At 44.8% G+C, this 17,885-nt stretch overlaps 1 protein-coding gene across 1 annotated transcript in view; it reads right to left on the bottom strand.

Annotated features, from left to right (window-relative positions):
* Nucleotides 1-13,840, bottom strand: part of brinp3a.2 (bone morphogenetic protein/retinoic acid inducible neural-specific 3a, tandem duplicate 2) — a 46,031-nt gene extending 32,191 nt beyond the window's left edge. The window contains exon 1 of the mRNA XM_034583412.1: nt 13,577-13,840. The gene's annotated coding sequence lies outside the window, so the exon portion shown is untranslated. The remainder of the gene's footprint in view (nt 1-13,576) is intronic.
* Between the last annotated feature and the right edge of the window lie 4,045 nt (nt 13,841-17,885).

Below are 17,885 nucleotides of genomic sequence, written 5' to 3'. Positions count from 1 at the left end.
GTCCGGGGCTCGAGTCAGTCTCCATCACCATCCGGAGGCCTGTCAATCATCTCCCCCGCTGTGACACACTCCTCTGCTGTGTGTGTGTGTGTGGGGGTGTCCGGGGGTTTGAGTCCCATTACAGTATTCCAATGACAGTCTGTCAAGTTAACTCAGCCACTGTGTGTGTGTGTGTGTGTGTGTGTGTGTGTGTGTGTGTGTGTGTGTGTGTGTGTGTGTGTGTGTGTGTGTGTGTGTGTGTGAGTGTGTGTGCACTTCAAAAAACATTGCTATCACACACCACAGCCGACAGCCTGGGACGAGCACCACGCCACGTGTGGAGGTGGACGAGGAGCCGCAACAGATATGAAATGTAGAATTAAACACAGCGACTGGTTTAGCCACAGACATACGGGTTAGAGTTGAGCTCGTGGGTGGACTTTAATTCAGTAGCTTTAATAAGATAAGATTAACAGGCAATTTGGAAATTGATTCCGGTGAGACATCGCTGTCCCCAGCTTTGTGTGACCCCGGTGGGGGGGGGGGTGTACATGTGTTGGTGTGCAGTTAATTAAAAATAGGCAATGACTGGATTCTGATGCTCATACGTGGAGTTTTTATTGATTTGTAAAACCGCTCCGTCTTTAAATCAGATCTCTCCTCGTTCACAGGAGCTGGTTTTAAAGTCTCCAGTCGATCAGAGCAGGTTTTAAGTCAAACCTCAGATGCGAGTCTTGATCCCAGGTCGGGGACACTTCAAAGCAGTTGAGCGTTTTTGTTTTTTTACTGTCAAGGCCCTTAAAGGTTTTGTCACATCGTCAAAAAATGCTTAATTGAGTCTCAGCTTGGACTCCGGACTCCGGTCTCTGTGCTTCTTAAGTCTCAAGTCACGTTTGCGGAACAGCGAAGTACAAATGAAGTCTCACAATCCTTAATTGCTCGGACTGGGAAACAAACCCTGAGACTATTAAAACCTACAAAGAGCATAACTGTTCCCAGATAGACGGAGAGAGAGGAGCCGTTTCCAAAGGCTCGGGCCTGGACGAGGTGGTGAAAAGGTAAATGCAGGAAACCGGGGACTCTGCAGCCGGGAGATAGAAAAGCTTAATGGGAATGAGGTGAACTCTGCTCGGCTGTTGCTCTACAATGAAATATGAGGAAGTGGATTAAATTGTTCACAGACAGCAACACACTGCGTAACCGTTCGGTTTGCCCGGCTTTTACTACGCCGACCAAAGAGGTTAGGATTTCTCCCCCAGTCGGCTTGAGAGTGTGTTTGATTGTCAGCAGGATTGTGCAAAAAACTAATGAACAGATTTACATGAAACTTGGTGGAAGGATGGATCACGGGCCAAGAGAGAACCCTCGGAGTTTTGGCACTGATCGAGAAATCAGTTTTCCATTTTCTTTAACGTTGTGACATTGTGTTTTTTTGGACATTTTCACCTATTTCCCGGGAATCTAAGATGGATCTTGATGGAAAAATATGTCAGAGGTAATTGTATCTGACTTGTATTTAACGTACGATAACAAGTACAACTGAAAACTTGCAACGTGTAGCAGATTCAAGTTGTCCACTCAGTGCCCTTCTCGTATTTGCACGTTTTTACAACTGGAATCATGTTTTTATCGACGGGCAGAGACTTGAGAAGAAGGACAAATTTAACTTTGTTCCTTAAAACACGACAGAATATATAATTTTATATCCAAACTGTCCGACGCTCAGACTGTGACAGTCTCAGCTCAAATTGGTCCAATCAGTCTCGTCACCAAATCCCTGATCAACGATATAATCACGATTACGAGTCCGACTCCAGTCCTCATTCTCAAGTTTTCACTTTTTATATATAACACAGTAGACTTCACCTTATGTACAACATGATGGAAGATGCAGGAGTAACTCTGGTAGAATTCTGCTCAGCACTGCAGCACATAGTGAAACGGGGGCAGGGATGAAGTTACCCCCCCAGTGCTCTAACTTCTTCTGTTGTTGATGCAGTTAAACTACGAACGAGTCCTTCAGCAGTTTCTGTTCTCACTCCAGCTGTGTTGAATAGTTTATTGGCAGCGAGACAGTGAGACCTCTGTCTTCTTTGTTGTTTTCGTATATGCCATGCTCTCTGTTCCTCTTCCTCACTTTCCATTCCTTCTGCAGAGGAACGACCACACAGAGTTGGACCGAGCGAGTTTCGGGCCAAATCTGACACTGAGTTTTTTGGACTTACTCATTTCTAATCTTTACATTATTCATTTCTTTCTTATAAATTATCTTTAACTGTAAAAATGCATTTTCCTCCGACGCATTATTCTTCACAATCTTTGCACGACACACAGAACACGATGATGTGGGCTTGCGATCGGTGTTGGATAACGTGTGACCTGACTAATAAAATCACTGGTGCTTCACGTTGCTCATTTTCACATCTCATGGACGTGATGCGTTGTGAGTCAATCTGCAGCTGTCGAATTAAATTTAACAAAGTCCAGCGATGACTTAACTCTTTATTCAACAGATGCAAAGTTTGCAACCTCAAACTCGGCGTTGTCGGCAGGAGACGACGTCTGGAGACCGGGTTCCTGTACGATGACGCATGACAATGTGTCTGTGCTGCATTAAAACAGACCCCAGATCACCTGTAGGTCCATGTTTTGTCAGTAAAATCCAAAGCTATTCTGAGCTTGGACTAAACAATGTGGGTGAAACACTGCCTTGCTTTACATGGTGCACGTTGTGAACAGCGTGACCTTGCTCAGAGGGGAGCGTGTGGCGTGTTAATAACAAAACAGAGCACAGAGGTCAAATTCAAAGACGCGTTAATCCCATCATCCGACAGGCAAGTGTCCAAAAAGCTGATGCAGGAGAACGCAGGCGGCTCTCAGCTTCCTGTTGCTCACCTGCCTCCTTCCTCCTCCTCCTCCTCTTCCTCTCCCACTCTGTCGTAGTTTGTCTCTGAACCTACTCTCGTCCTCCTCTGCAGTCGCAAACACCTCGAGAACCCACTTCTGACTCTCTCCTCCTCCCCGTGTTGTGTTTTTATTGACACACTCGCTGTGTCTGCAAACAGTCACTGTTTTCAGACAGGTCTCCGCCAGCCTTCTAATCACATTATCAGCCAAACAGAAGCCGTGCTCGCACTAAGCCGTTTGTTATCAGCCGCCCGGATGATATCAGATTCCTGCCATTTTCACTTCACAAGGACATTTCGTCACATTTCCAATCTTATGCAAACACTGCTTTTCATAAAACAATGTTAAAACGCTCCTCCTGGAGGCAGGGAGCCCCTCGCTTAATCTAGAAACAACAAATCAAAATGTCGTGCGATACAGGAAGTGATTTTCCATTCAGGCAGTAAGCAGCCGGCTGCGGTGGATCCACTCAAATGTGATTTTGCACAACACGGGCCAGCGATGACCCGGGGGCTGTTTGGAACCTCGGTACGAAATGAAAGCCGTGTTTGTTCCTGTGCGGTCGTCTCGATGGAATAGTGAGGGGAGTGCAAACGATGCGGGCGACAGATTTTCCCACACGCGGATGTAATGAGGACTGGAATCCCCCGGAATGGGCAAACGCCACGAATAATATCGGGGGGGGACAGATGTGGCATCATCCGGCAACTTCGGCCCCTTTACCAATTACTCATGTTGGTTTTAGCTATCGAGTGGCTCTCTGGAATCTCGCTCCAGATTATGACAACATTGCCAGACGTATTCTCAAAGCACCGAGGTAATCATAATTTCGAGTTAAATTAAAAATTGCACGAGTTTCCCTGAAGCATTTTTCCGTGTTTTCCCGTCTTTTATGGGGCCCTCAAGGTTCACAAAGAGCTCTCTGGTGGAATTGAAAGTCAGCGTGTGCCCCCCCCCCCCCCCCCCATGCACGATCACTTAAGCTTTGTCATAAGACGCATTATTTTCCTTTCATGTCTTTAGAAAACATGTTTACTGGAAACAAAATGTTCCTCCGAGTCGAGGGAAATCACGTCCGCTGCAGTTCATCTTGGAACAAAACACCTATGACAGGGTCCTGTTGGTTTCTGCAGAGGAGAGAAATGCGTCTTTTTTTTTTCCTCGGTTCTGGCAGTTTGATAGAGAAACAGGAGGCGGGCGGGGGGGGGGGCGTTAAACAAATGGCCATTCGAGTGAAGTACAGCCAACAGTGGATCAGAATCAACACCATTCCCTTTACGCCCACTGCCCGTCATGATGACAGGGCTACATTTAGTAAGCACCACTGAATGTCAAATACTTCAGCAGCGGAGCCTCTCAGCCAGTCGCCTGTGATGACTCCTGTCGGATGCAGGGTTTAATATCTCGTCATTACTCGAGAAGAAAGGCTCAGCGCAGTGAACGGGGGCAGCGATGACCTGCTCCTCATTCTGTTCACTTCTATTTACCGAAGCTGACTGAACATTTATCAAATAATTACCTTCCACCGAGGAGCACTTGTGTTTTCCCCTCGTGTGGGTTTATGCAAAAACCAAAAAGAAAAGGATTTCCAAGAAACCTGGAGCGAGAGAGAAGCCAAGACATTCTGGTTTGGATCTTGACCCAGGATTTTTATTTTCACTTTCTGTCAAATTGCAAGATTTCATTTCAAATGCATGGATCTGATATGATGACACAGTAGAAACAAGATGAATCTAAGACTCTTGATAGTTCACTTAATGGTGGATCGGATTCTCAGTTGGATAAAACAGGATGAGAGATAAGATAAGAGTAAGATAAGATAATCGTTTATTAATCTCACGACAGGGGAATTTGCTGTGTTGCAGCAATAGATAACAGTCAGATAACAGACATCAGTAAAAGTAATAAATAAGTAAACGTGCAATATAGAAATATTAATAGAATAGAAATAATATAAACAATGTAAACAGAATATGTTCAGTGTGATCAGAATATATACTCAGTGTTATACACATTTTAAAATATAGCCTCAGGTTAAAACACCAGGATTTGTTTGTTTCTTTAATAAAGCAGAATGCATCTACCGTCAAATCTTTATATTTCCTCTCTTTTTATTAGCAATGGACGATAAACAAAGAGGTATTTACGGTTAAATCTAATCTGTGCACGGCAGCAACAACAGGACCAGGCTGGAGAAGTAAGGACCAGAGCTTCCTTGTGATAAATAAAGTGTAAGTATCAAGTACCTGAAGCTCAGATCTGATCTCCAGCTACGTCTGAGAGGTCGTCCACCAAACCTCTACCTTCATATCACACTCACTTTACACTTTGATCAACAACAATCCAGATGCATTCGTCCAGCAAATGTCTTTTTTGGGGGAAATATCTTATTGTTGCTTGACACAAAAGTATCCGTTGACTCATCTGAATGATTTTATAACTTTGTGTGGTTTCCTCATTTCACTCGAGACGATTACGCATCTCATCTCCGGTAGAACCATGACCAGCTTGGAACACAGCACCAACCCCCCCCCCCCCACCGCAGTACGATCACTGTGGGAATCCAAGCAGCTTCGGAAAAAAACATCACGTTGTTAAGAAAAGAGGAAATGGTGCTGAAAGACCAATCAAAGCAAAAAAAGGAAAGACGCACTCATCGCTTGCTCATGTTCTTCCCCGAGGCTCCATGTTAAAAAAACGTCAATGAAGTGACGAGACAAGTGAGTCAAAGGCACTTTTCATTACGAGCACTCCTGGTGGTTGCATTAAGAGGTTTGACGTGCACAGCGTGAGTCTGTCCTCTGGCTGTTTGGAACCTCGGAGAGAAATGATAACGCTCTTTGTTTTCACCCTCTTCCTCTGGATGACCAAGAAAAAAGAAAAAATCTGATGTTATGTAATTTAATGTTTACTGCTCGACTCGTACTACAATTTATAAATCCACAGCCTTCGGGGGAATAGATATAGAATGTCTGCAGATTGGTCTTTACGATGGAGTATTAGGGCCATGTTGACAAAAAACTGGATTTTAAGGGTAATATGTTTAATAATTAAAGAATAAAGTCAGAGTTTAATGAACAAAAAGCTTTATACTATTAGTATAAAGTCTTAATTTGAGGAGTTTCTTTCTTGAGAAACTACGAAACCTCTTGACACAGATTTAACTGATGATGACCTCACAGTGGACCAAACATGTCCTCCTCCACAAGAGAGACGATTTCCTCCAGGTCTGTGTGGCTCTGTCTTCAGAACAGATTAAAGTATTAAAGTACAACTTAACAAGATGCTCCACATTCCTCATTTCAACACAGGCGATGGACTGATCCGCTGATATTCACCTTCGAAAATGACACATAAGCTAAAATTAAGCAATATCTCGCAATATTATGACTTAATCCTTAAAATCTCCAATTTGACACCACAGTATTAATTTGAAAGGGACAGGAAGTAGTGCCCCTAAACATCCAGGTATCACTTTGCCCCAATTTCCACTGATTTGTTGACATCAAGTCATAGAAGTTGTGATTTCTTTCACTCACGACATTAGTCAGCTCTTGTTTTGAAATTACGCGATTGATTCACAGCCCCCTTGAGCTAATTGAACCAAATTGGCAGCGTTGCCGCTTTGAATTAATACCTCAATTGATTCAAACGTCTGAAACAACCCTCGTTCGTCCGCCTTCCCCGCCAATCTGCCGCCTCTGTGATGAATGGGCTCATTCTGTCTTTAGAAATAAATGTTGGTAAATGTTTCAGACTCCTTCTGTAACTTTGTGCAACAGCCAGAATCGCTTTTAATCCACAGGTATAAGCTCGGCTGCTGACAGCAGAGTTGGCTGCCTGCGCTCGCCCGTGTCTTTGGGAGGATACAGTGAGCTTGATGAGATGTGGGAACTCTGAGCCTAATCTTTCTTTAGAGACTCGGCAGCAGCTTTTCATCGGCGACGGGGACAAAAACCATGAGCATTCAGCTCATAAACATCTGCTCCGCTCACTGTGCAACACCAAAGCTGTAACTGTCACCTACTCGAGCTGTGTGTGTGTGTTTGTGTGTGGATGCATGTTTGTGCGTTTCCCTGCAGTGTGGTCGCTTTCCACGACTGGAACCGCCACCACAGCAGATCCTCTTTGTCGGCGCCCGCACGTAGGCAAATTGGAACGAGTCTCTTTCTGCGATATCTCACACTTTGACCACATTCGAAGGAAAACAATGGGAGGAGAAGGAGGGAAGATGGAGGGGAGGTGCTCGCTCTGCAGGGGGGGGGGGGGTTGATTAAAACGTTTCATTAGAAATTTTCTTCAACAGGATCCACTTTGTAGGTTGTCTGCGAGCCAACCCCAAAACCATCCTCAAAGTGGGGGAAAACAGGAACTGATAAACTTTACATCTTCCCCTCCACGCTGACTAATGAGGTTTTTGGCCCTAATTAACCCACTTATCTTCCCTCCTACAACTGTCAACAATACCTCTCGCACCAGCGCCGGGGGGAGAACGCTGCCTTTGTGAAATTATAATACGACTGCCAGTCGCACTCATCCGGCTGTCGTACAAAACAAATACAGAAAAGGGACGAGCTCCCACGGTGTCCCGGGAATACGACATCAAATATAAACACGCGATTCCATGAAAGGTCTTCCACACACGTGCACGAGAACTCGCATGTACAGACCCATTAACATGCATATTTAGAAGCATCAGAAGAACAGATCGTAGAACTTATACAAGAGAGACAGAACTGGGTTATAGTAGAGATGTGTTTGTTTTGTAAGTTGTACATTTTACTTCTCAGCCTCCTGGAGATGACGTGGAGGTGATTTAACGATATAGAAGAAGTTTCCAGACAAAAAAACTTCCCGTCCACAACAGAACACAACTTCCCTCACTGTGGTCTCCAGGTCCAGCTTCAGATTACGGAGCTGGACACCGTGAACCATCATTTCATGCATATTAACTCGGGCCTTCTAAACAACTTATGCTCTTTATCGCTGTAGTTTGACTTTAAAGTGCGACGCTTTGCATTTTAGCCGCAGCGTTTTCTCATCTTTTATAATCCTCTTTGTATGCAAATTAGCTTCGGTGAAGTCGCACGCAAAAAATAAAAAAATAAATCTTATTTACATTTGTTATTTACATATCTGCTGCAGCTCTATATGCAGACTCACTGTATATGAAGATTCATCGGGACCGACTGTCGCCTGCGGCTTCTCTAACCCGTGACTTCTGTTGAATTTGGCTTCACTTCCTCTTTGTTAGGAGCCTGTGATGTCTGTGAAATAGGCTAATTTGTGTTTGTCTTTGAATTTATCTTTTCACAAAGCGCTCGCATGTAAATTCAAGATGGATACGTACACTTTATGAGGCCAAATATGTTTGTAGACACATGAATAACAGACACACATGACCAGGAGAAGCTCTGGAGATAGCCAGGAGTCTCTTACTCAGACATTTTCTCACATACAGCCCCCCCATACAGCCCCCCCATAATGTCAGGAGATTATCCGGAGTTCACTAAATGTCTGAATGCAGCTATACATGCACATTATTTCTGTTAACGTCTCTAACACATGTGCATCAATATCAAAATAATCTCTTTATCATTTATTAAGGGTCTTATATATTTACCTAAAACTCTATTTTCAAATAATCTTTGAAAACTGTAAATTCTATTAAATGCTTTCAATTCATCCTCAAGATAATTTGATGAAGGTGACAAATGATCACAAGGTTAAATTAAGTCAAATAAAGAAGGATGTTAAGTTCCACATTCAGCTACCTGGGCTGCAGAGGAACATTGTTATATATATCCTCTTAGCAGAGAAGTTGACTGGGAAACTTGCCTCATTCTACATCATGTTCTTGCTCAGTTTGAACTCAGACTCCTGAGGTTTGAACTCCAGAGCACAAATTGTTCTCAAACTCAATCACAGACACATTTGACTCCTCTGTTGAACTCTGTTGAACAGCTGAGGCTCCTGAGGGCTCCTGAAGCACGACATCACTTCCTGCAACAGGCTCCTGAAACACGTCGTTATGTCACCCCAAATTATTTAACTCATTCTCATTAATACTATTTTAAAAAAAAGCTCATTACACATCAAGCTGATGGAAGTAGGGCAGTTCTGAGCTGTTTGCAGGAACCCAAACAGAACATGGGCTCCACCTCACGCCCTGAATGATCTGTTTTCTGTGGTTGTTACAGAAATTCACAAGGTCTTTGTTGTCCATATGAAATGAAAGCAGCCGGTAGACAGAGGGAACCACAGAAGCACATCCACCAATAAACCCGGCCGGTGTTATTGTGTGTGATCTATTCTCTGAGCTGGAGCATATGTCACTTCAGAATCGTGTCTTTCTCAGAGTCCCTTTCTTCCACGGCTCCCGACCGCTGCTACGAAATACGACAGAAGCTTATTAAGGCGGAGGGGGGGGGGTCCAAATCAGATCTGTCCTCGGAAACAGATCAGGCCGACAAATCCTTCCCTCTCACAAGAAATAAAACTGCACGATGGAAATTTGGCTGAGAGAAGCGATAAAATGAGAAGAAACACAGCCGACCCTTCCTCTCTTTTATTACAGCGACTAATCATTATGGATTCTCTCTGACAACCAAACATAACACGATGCAGAGATGGAAAAAGGGAGAAGTAGCCTCACAACAACTTTAATTGTTGAGACTATCAATTGTTAATTAGCAATCAATTACGTTCATATAGGCAGAATGTGTGTCTGTGTGTGTCTGTGCGTTGTCCTCGGTGTCTGTTACAGCAACATTCATTATTAAGGTATAGATCCAATACCCTGCTGGTGTCTCTCTTCCAGCCCATGTGCATGTACTTATATAAATTCAAGTTAAAATCATCTCAAGCTGCTTAAAAGCTGAAATTGAAAGCAAACAGGGGGAGGAGTCAGAGCAAAGATGGTTCCCAGACTGTAAACTTCTCTCTGGCACGTGTTTTTATACGGCTGCAGATCACCGGGCGTCCGAGAGCGCACGGAGAGCGAAGCTGCTATGAATCACGGTGAAGCACAAACAGAGCTCCTCTGCTGGTGGCCTTGTGCAAACAGGGACAAAAGTTGCTCTTAAATTAAAAAGGAACTCACTCGTCTCTCTCGGCCGTTTCTCTTTGATTTATTTTGTTTGGGTCTTCAAGCTGCTGCTCCGACTTCCTGAACACCTCCCGACTGAAAAATGAAAATGTTGTTTATTCCATTTCGTACCATGGCTGCAGGGTGGAATCGGATTTGACTGTTTGTTTTTTCCTTCCTTTCTTTACAAATCGAGAATTGCTTTATTGAGTTGCTAGTTTTTTTTTTTAATGGAGTAACATATATTTGCATGATTTATTTAGGTTATCCCTCCGAGCTAATGCATGCTAACTGTGTATGGATCCCAAACACTAGATATCCAAACCAAGGTCTCAATCGTATTAGGTTTCTCTCTCAGACTCGACCTGGGTGCAGTTGTGCAGCTTGTGCAGACAGACGGGACAACTTGACAAATTTGACCCTAGTGAGTGGAGTAAAAACTAGGAGCGCTCACTCTGCAGCTACTTCTGGAGACCAAAAACTTCCCCAGAAGTCGCTGCACAACGGCTGGCAACAAGTACACAACACTACACAAAGGCTTGACTTGAAGTGTCTCAACTTTCAGGAGGCAGCTCTGACTTATACTTCACTTCCTGTCACCACACAGAAGTGGTGGGGTAAGGAAAAGTATGAAGCTCAATATTTTATACTGTCTGAGGGATGCATTGTAATGATTTATTGATATTTATTATTTTATTATTGTGTCGTAGGTCCTCAGTCTAAAACAGGCTCGTAAGACAAACCATCCTGACGTTCCTGAGGTAGCCGACTCAAATTCAAAGAGTCATTCCGTTCCGTCATCATCACTGCACCAGAACATTTCTGGATTTTGAACCGACATTACTTATAATACAGAAAGAAAACATGATTCAGTCTCATTCTCTCTTAATCCAAACAACTTGTCGTCCTCAGGGAGGTTCTTGAAGGATTCCTGTTCTCCGCTGTGCAACTAAAGAAGTTTGACTCCTCCGTGTGTTTTGCGTTTAAACAAAAGATTTAGTGGCTTAAGTGTTTTTTTTATTTCGATGTATGTTTATAATTATGGTTTTAACACAAGATAGACTTCATCTGTAACTTCTGTTGCCTTAAGTAGCTGTTGTGTGAATCTTGACATTTTAATTAGCATCCATACTTTCAGAAATTAAACTTTTCTGAAAAGACCAGAGTTCAGGGGTTGTTTTGAGATGCTGATGTTTTTAAAACTTGTGAAAACCATAAACTTTAATAGTTTCTCTTTTTCATCCTCCCTTTGTCTCTAAAATGTAATAATAGCTAATAGATAAACCCATGAAAAGAATAGGGAGTCATTTACTTTATAATCTATCTCACAGGAGGAGTGCTCGTGGGACTTAAACCTCTTGATCCCCGACTTCACATGTGGAAACTACATGTTCCCTCTGCAGGCAGCTTTCATTCTGATTCGTAAAACAGTAATTTGGTTATTATATTAAATATAAGTTATAGCCTGTCGGCCATAATGTGAAAATGACAGGACTGCAAATTTCGCACTTGCCTCGTCCGTCCATTATTGTGTTTGATTTTAGGAGAATGTTCAGATTCAACATTCACTTATCAGCTGCCTCAGAGAGAGAGAGAGAATTCAGTCGAACGCCCCAGTCCCTCAGTAATCTGAGAGATTCTATTTCAGCGTCCGAGTCAGTCACAAATCGTTCTTCTCTCCTTTTCTTTTTTTTATAATTTTCCTCTTTTGCTCTCACTCTCATCTTCTCATCTTCACCACTTTTCACACTCTCCCGCCAGCTGCTCCTCTCCATCATTTTTAGATTGAAGTCAAACTCGCCGGTTTTTGCTCATTATCATAAAATAATGGGCTGTGGATACTGAGCAGAATCTGCCAAAATTCTCTCTTTCTTTCTTCCCCAGTCTTATTTCAGACTTCCTATTACCTCTCTCTCTCTCTTTCTTTTTCAACTCCCACTTTCCCGGCAAACACAAGTCATGTAATGTACTGCGGCAGCACTTCACACGGCGAGTGCCCTCGTTCATTAAGTCCAACACTTGTTAGCATTCTTCTCCCATACCTACCCATCAGTCTAGAATAGTGATGGAGAAACCGCGACTGTACTCACTGAACACTCTGACTCCGTTCAGCCCCGTTGTGGCATGTTTACAGTGGCAGTGGGAGGAGGGCTGCAGTGAGCCACTCGTTTCCCTCCTTCCTCTCCCACTCGCACGCCCACGTCTCATGATGACGTCTCATCCAGCCGCTCAACGCCGAACTGCGAGGAGGCTCGGAGTGGAAAATGCTCTGTGTTGTCATTAGTCCAGAGGCCTATAGATGGCTCCAGTCGCAGTCGCCATGTAACGATGCAAAAGGGTTTTTCAAGCTTGAGCAGATCACAGGTCCGTTCTGTCGTCAGCACCCAGATGGACAAGCGCACTGAGACATGGAGAATTAGACGTATACACACATGGAGCTGGGCCGCACATCCTAACGGTGACAAACTGTGGCGTCTGGGGATGTAATGAGCTGTTCACCTCCATCCTCCTGGGAGTCAGGTGACCGATACCAGCAGGGAAATCTCTCTTTTCATGGGAGGAGACAGTGTGCCTTTCAGGCCTGGACACGGTTGGGTTCACCAGTCTCCCAGGATAGATGGGGACGCCGCCGAACAGTGGCCCTGTTGTGGCCCTATAAACAGTCTGAGGCTTTGGCACCGCTGCCCAACCCTGGCAAGTGGCAATGAGAATTACAGCAGTGATTCACTGTGCTCTCCACCATAAAGCCCCGGCTACAAAACTGCCTTCCTGCCACTGGGATGGGGGGGGGGGGTTTCACTCTGAGATACTGGTTCAATATAAAGTTCCATCTAAAATACTACCACCAGCACCTGTGCCAGTCTGCTCCTGGGCCAGCATGATTGCATTTAAAGTGTTGTTTGTTTTCTTGGAGGGCATTTGGCTCATTATCAGAGCCTCCACTGACGATCCCATGAGGCTGCCCTGACTCATGCGCCTTCAACGTGGGTGACGCTTCGGGGGAGAAATGTATAATTATGAAATCAGTGGGACTTCTTTCCTTTTTTTTTTTCTCCTCCTCCTCCTCCCATTTCTTCATATTTTATTTTATTCCTAGGCAGAGAAGGAGCTGGTGCTTGGCAAACTGAGCAGCATGCACACACATCACTGTTACAGATCTGATCCTGCACAGGCGAGAATTCCAATACACCCCCAAGGAATAGAGATTAGACATGTTCGTTGGAAAGGCAGATAAAGGGTGCGTGCAGGGGGGGGGGGAAGGTGGGAGGACATGAGTCTCATTGTGCTCATGTACATAGTGACAAGGCATGAAAAGCAATATTGTGTTTGGTTTCCTGAAAGCAGTAGCAGGAGATGGGTTTTGGTGTGTGTGTGTGTGTGTGTGTGTGTGTGTGTGTGTGTGTGTGTGTGTGTGTGTGTGTGTGTGTGTGTGTGTGTGTGTGTGTGTGCATTGTGACCAAGCCTCAGAAAACATCTCACACATGTCACTGCAACAGCACATTTCAGAGCTATTCCAACAGAAATCCTGCGCATGTTAATTTAATCTAGATTCATATCCACACGTCCTGATCCAACACAAGATGCACAATGATAAGAACTCACCGTGGTTTGGAACTGCAGATAAAGTTCAGCTCAGTATTTCCCATCCTCCAGATGAATCTCTGTGGCTCTCCGGTGCCCAAATCGGCGAGAAACTCGTTTCCCAGTTCGGGGGAACGGGGTTGAATAGTAACTCCGCAGATGAAGAAACAAACACTCCAGGTAAAAAAAACAAAAAAAACAGTCAGGGATCCAAAGTGATCGGTGAAGCTGCTCCGGACAAAATCCCGATTCTACACCGGTGAGAAACTTTGGGCAAAGAAGCCGGTTGGGGGGGGGGGGGGTGGTGGTGCTCTGCGTGCGCTGGGGCTGGATCCCAGTTATCCCAGTGCAATGCAGCCTTCCTGCAAATCACAGGCTTTGACCTTTCTGCACATAATGACTTTACAAAATGAAATCATCCAGCAGGAGATGTAGTGAAGAGGAGAGAGGAGGAGGAGGAGGAGGAGGAGGAGGATAGACTGGAGGAGCGCAGAGGGGCTGTCGATTAGCAGATTAAAACGGCGCGTTTACGCATCGGTTTCAGCCGCGAACCGGCGGGGACCCGCGTCGGAATGCGGACACAACACCCCCCGCGGAGACGGTTGAAGATCCCGTCCTGAATTCCGCCCTGGAGCCGGTTCTCTTCCCGCTACTTGACCCGCCTACTCCGCATCGCCGTGTGGAGGAGCGCAGGGAGCCGGAGTGTGCCGGAGCTGCAGAGGCTCGGGATGCTCAGCTCTCTCTCTCCCCCCCCCCCCCCACCCCCCGTGTCCCTCTCTCACTTAATCACATGTTTAAGACACAAGGAGCCTCTGTAATAGCTGCCAACGAGGGGGTGGACGAGGATGGGGGGGGGGGAGGGGGACGTGGGGAGAATCCTAACCAGCGTTTGGTTAACAGTTACCCTCTCTCCTCCGCACTTTAAATGAAAAGCACCGGTGCGCACTAAGCGAAATGACACTCCTGTCATTAACTTTACGCCCTAATATACTTCTTTTTAATGCCGCAGTTATTTATAAAGACATGGGCGATGGATGTAATTGAATACCCCCCCCCCCCCCCCCCCCCCCCCACTCCCCCCCTCTTCCTCCCATAATAGCTGGTGCTCTCCATGCAGCGCCACCAGGAGAGGACGTCAACATTCAAAGTCCTGATCTGTCTGAGGTGCCACATTAGTGCGTTAATGTCTAATCCTCCCTGGGTTTTTTTTCGCCTGGTGATGCGTGGCCGCGCACGAGCCTCCAGTCACTAAGTGGCACCGCACAGGCAGCCCCGCAGAAAGCAGCTCGCCCCGCTGGATGAATGGATGCTGGCGGTTTCATAATGACTGTGACAGCACGCATTACAGCGCCGGGGATCAGCGCTGTTTCCAAAAACTGTATATGTGCCCAGACACCTGGTTTCATTTTCAGACCGCAGGGATGGGAACCAGCGCCGCCACAGCCTGCGGGAGGTGAGAGGACAGGACGAGGCTGGTCCTCTGGTTGGCTCCTATAGAGGCTCAGAGAGGAATACTTCATATGCAGAGATACAGGAGAAAGAGAGAGAGAGTTCCTCTGGCTGAGAAACATCTGAGACACAATCTGAATCCCCCAGTGGACACTCACATAGATGGATGGACAGATGATTGGTTTAAGTATCCACACCACTCAAAGAAACAAAACATCACATTCACTTCATCTATTTACGCCAACCGGTCCCACAAAACTAGGTTTAAAAGGGGAAAAAAGACTAGAGATGTAATTATTACTACATATGTTTAAGCAGATCTCTCCAAACTGTGTTAAAGGGATAGTTCACGTTCATTATCTCCTCACCACTGTGCTGATGGAGGTGGTGGGTGAGTCCACACAACACTTTTGGTGTCTCAGGGGTGCAATTGTAGTAAATGGTGACCACTTATTGAAACGTTAAAAACAACAGAAAATGCCTCCAAACTGTCATCAAAGTGTCCGGAAGCCCTCAACATTCAAATTTGACTCCAAGTGGCCTCATTTACACCAAGTTTTAAACCTAAAAGTGGAGCCGCATGCACGTGGATCACAGCTGACATTCAGGCTAAACACACGGTGTAAATGAAGCCATTTCGGATCAGAAAGAAAACAGACTCTAAGCCCTAAGTAAAGTTTGATACTCAACAGTTCACAGGATGATGGGAACAGGATGTAAACTGCACGGATGCGTGCGTACCAAAGTGTGAACGTGTAGGAAAATTCACTTGCAATGGAAGCTCCAGCAAAACTGCATCTTAACAGGCAATCAAAGTAAGTTCACATTAAATACTTTGTTTAATGCAAACAGCATCCAGGTTTCACTTCTGAGAGTAGGAGGAGGACACGAGGTCAGAACTCAAGTAAAAACAAAGACAGTAAAACAAGCGAAAAAGAGAAAAATAATTAAAAGTAAAGTAAATAGCATAATGAGATAAAGGTGTAAAGATTAAAGTTTACAGAAGCAAATTGTACAGTTGTGCCAGTGACAGACTGACAGCAGCAGAATAAATGTGTATAATGTCCATTTCCTCCACTCGTCTTCCATCTGTTCTTCTTGTAGTCTCAGGCCAAGTGTCAGTTCTTCAATTGTGTAGATTTCTTTAATCCATTGCTCTTGAGTCAGGACGTCGATTTCCCCCCCATTGCCTTATAATAGCTTATTTGCAAGCTACTAAAAATGATCTTTACTAGCTACCCATCTTCTGTTCGTATATGTCTTGTTCTTTGGAATTAAACTTACTCCAGAAGCATGTTTTAATGAAGATAAAACTGGTGACACGTGGCGACGCTTGGTTTCGGGCGCCGTCTCGTCCACGTCACGCTGTTTGCCAACTCGTGATCGGGGCCTGGAACTGAACAAATGAAGTCCACCTTTAAAAGGAAATTGCAGAAATGAGTCCATGGAAGCAATCAGGCGCGGAGTTGTGCAGGCGCAGCAGCCTCAGTGTGGTGCTAATTAACCCAGTTCCCCGTGAGTTTTAGTGTCCGTTTAGTATGCTGCGCTGCGCCGGAGCTGTCCATAGACCTGAAGTTGATTTATGTCGCGTCCCAGCAGAGATTTGTGCCAGATACGCTGAGACACGGACCCAGTTTCATATTCCTATCTGTCAATGGCCGTCCAGGCGTCGCCCGCGAGATTGTGACAACTTGTTAGAAAAGTGTCATTAATTTAACAATTTCCTTAAGTGGATTCTTCCGTCTGTTTTTGCTGCGTTAGAAATAAACGTGTTGTTCCCCCGTCCTGATCCATTTGTCGTTCCTATTAAACCCGACTGGAGCCGTGGTCGGCGGTGATGAGCTGATGGTGGGGGGGCAGAGAAACCACCAGACTGTTTGGAGCCGTCGAAGTTGGACTTAGATTGACATGATGAATCACATGATTGGATAAATCATTTAGTGTGTTTGTATTATCGAGCCTTAATTTCACTTCAAAGACACAATATGGAGCAGATTCTTTAATAAAATGTCTTAAAACAACGAGACCTATGTTATTCAGTTTGTTTCCTTGTGTTCTTACATCATCCAGGTTGTTTCCAGTAATGTTCAAACTGAAAGTAAAAGGGACGTTTCTATTTTGGTTGATGATCAAGAAATTAAAAAAAAAGATAATTCTGCCTCAAAGGCAATAAAACCAAACTAACGAGCCTTGTTTTTGAAAATGTAAGAAGTGGAAAGAAAAAATATCTCTGTTAAAATGTAGGGAACAGAAGTAAAAAGTCATCGGAGAAATCAACTTTAGAGTAACTTTGTATTTGTACTTTCTTATTTCCCACCTCGGTGTTTAACGGCACAAATCCCAACGATGACTAAACGACTGACACGATTTTGTTTTTCACGGTGCAAAGACAGAAATATTATTCAGTATTATATATACTGGAACTGCCTCTGCTGGAAACTGTGTCCCTTTCTTCTCGGCCATGACCTGGTAAGTACCATAATTCCATTAACTTCGCTATCAAGCATTAATGACCTCCATTAGCATATTAATGAGTGATGTTCATGAAATGGATCTCCATCATGTCTGCTGGAACTGGAGCAGCCCGGTGGATTTGCTGCTCCAGTGTCAGTGATGAGTAAGGCTGCGTAACTAATTTACACCTTAAGCACAGACTCATTAGAGGACCTGAGAGTGTCTGGAGAGAGAGAGCGTCACGTCCATTCCCGTTCCGCCGCTGTCTGGGACGAGTCCTGAGAAACCGTCTCTCCCACAGGAAGCAACGCGTCACGTGCGGCGTTTGGCCTTTTTTGACCTTTTTCTTAAAAAAGGGGGCTGTTTTGTTTGATTTTACAACGACTTGAATACACGACGCCATTAGCAGTTTCTCCCCCTCGCTCTT

This window comes from Hippoglossus hippoglossus, chromosome 4 (genome assembly GCF_009819705.1).
Source record: "Hippoglossus hippoglossus isolate fHipHip1 chromosome 4, fHipHip1.pri, whole genome shotgun sequence".
NCBI classification, from domain to species: Eukaryota; Metazoa; Chordata; class Actinopteri; order Pleuronectiformes; family Pleuronectidae; genus Hippoglossus; species Hippoglossus hippoglossus.
The sequence above is the reverse complement of the archived record's forward strand: the minus strand, read 5'-3'. Positions and strand labels throughout refer to the sequence as shown.